The 1,773-nt window shown below is 33.8% G+C and overlaps 1 protein-coding gene across 1 annotated transcript in view; it reads left to right on the forward strand.

The window, feature by feature from the left end:
- Window positions 1-16: 16 nt before the first annotated feature.
- The window catches only part of RLIM (ring finger protein, LIM domain interacting), an 18,563-nt gene continuing 16,806 nt past the window's right edge, over window positions 17-1,773 (forward strand). The window contains exon 1 of the mRNA XM_010856803.1: window positions 17-898. The gene's annotated coding sequence lies outside the window, so the exon portion shown is untranslated. The remainder of the gene's footprint in view (window positions 899-1,773) is intronic.

Here is a 1,773-nt window from a genome sequence, read left to right on the forward strand (position 1 = left end):
ACAGGTTAGTCCGGGAATCTGAGGCCTAGCAGGCTTGTCTATTTAGGTCGTTCTTTCGTTTTGCAGAAAGAGGAAGCATTTATATTAGGTTGTCATTCAGTCATAGCAAGGCCCCACAATAATTATTTTTTTGCTGGAAATAAGGAGTCCGCATTTCCTGAATCAGAATTAACCGCAGTGGCTTTGGATGATTGAAAGGAGGAAGAAATAAACTACTATTAGTCATTTTTTAAAAAATTCTTGTCATTATTGAAGACAAAATACACTTATCACCCCATCAGGTATATTATGTCCCTCCTGTATGACTTGAGAGCAGGCAGGCACAGTTATCGCTGCCCCAGAATCAGTTTTCTAAGTTGTAGAAATAAAATATCCAGGAAGCCCAATCTAAATATTTTTTAAATTTTGTTTTAGGATACTCTTCTCTTACTGAAAAAGTGTTTTTCTTTAGCCTAAGATGTCCTGATGATTTTTCATACTTTAGTTCCTGCCTTAGGCTAGTGTAATGTACCGAATAAGTTCTTGAAAGTAACTGTGAGAATCTGAAAATAATTACTGATCTGATGCGTAAAAGTCCATTTTAAGTAAGGTTATATTAAAAGGTAGATGGGTTGTCAGCCTTTAAAAGATATCTTCTATCTAACATATAAGATTGTTGGTTCCCTCTGACCTTCTTAGTCTCACCAAGTATCCTAATACTAATGTGGAATTAGGTTGAATTATGGCGGGTGTGTATCTAAAATACATAGGATATGTAATTTTTAGGATGTGTCTGTTACAAAGAAAATGTCTATCTTATAAAAGAGGAAGAATAATGGATTCTTTTTTTTTCTAGAGCAGAGAGTGAAGAAAACTAAAATCCAGTTTATTGTATACAATACTATGTCATAACAGTCAGGTAATTTTATTTTTTGTTGCGTCTCCTGATGATTTATGTGTAGAATGCATGTTTTAAAATATTTATTCTGTTTTGGGGGCCCTGTAATTGAATGGGCTTCTTTGATATATGTTAGTTGGTGTCGGGCGTTCTTAATGGTCAGAATGGGTGTTTTTCACTGGGAATTCAAAGGGTAGTGTTTCTGAGTAGCTGGAACCTCATTAGTGCTCTGTCAGTTTTCTTTTAAAATAATGTCTGAAATTTGCCAGTACCTGTATAGAACAGAAAGAACAAAATAGAAATTTGCTTCCTTTAATCACTGTTGGAATGGGATGAGTATAAATAAATAGTATTTAAATGTTTATTGAATAACTAAATGAACTAACAGTAGACTATATTACAGGAGTATAATCTCAAGTTATTTTGTGTGACATTTGATATTTTTGCTTCAAGATCCGAGAAGTCATAATATATAATACTCTAATTGATATCAACCTCTTTCATCATCGTTGTTAAGGTAACCACATAATTTATTGCCCTAGCTACGATGCTTTTAAGAAAAAAAGGAACATTATTTTCCTGGACAACAGGTGCAAACCAAGATTGTCCCATGCAAACTAGGATGGGTAATTAGCCTAAATTCATAATTAATTTGTATTGAATACTTATGTGTTAGGTCCTGTGCTTCACATGTGTGATTTTGTAATCCTTACAGCCAAGCTTCATGAGGATGTTACCTGTTTTACAGAGTGAGACTCAGAGGAGAGATTAGATAATTTGTTCTCTATTAGATAATTTGTTCTCAAAAAGCTAATAAGTGGTAGGAACCCCCATTTTAACCCAGGTCTGTCTGATGCCAAAATCAATGAACTTTTATGTCCTTAGAATTGTTATTA

Source organism: Bison bison, unplaced genomic scaffold (assembly GCF_000754665.1).
Source record: "Bison bison bison isolate TAMUID 2011002044 unplaced genomic scaffold, Bison_UMD1.0 scf7180017854400, whole genome shotgun sequence".
NCBI lineage: Eukaryota > Metazoa > Chordata > Mammalia > Artiodactyla > Bovidae > Bison > Bison bison.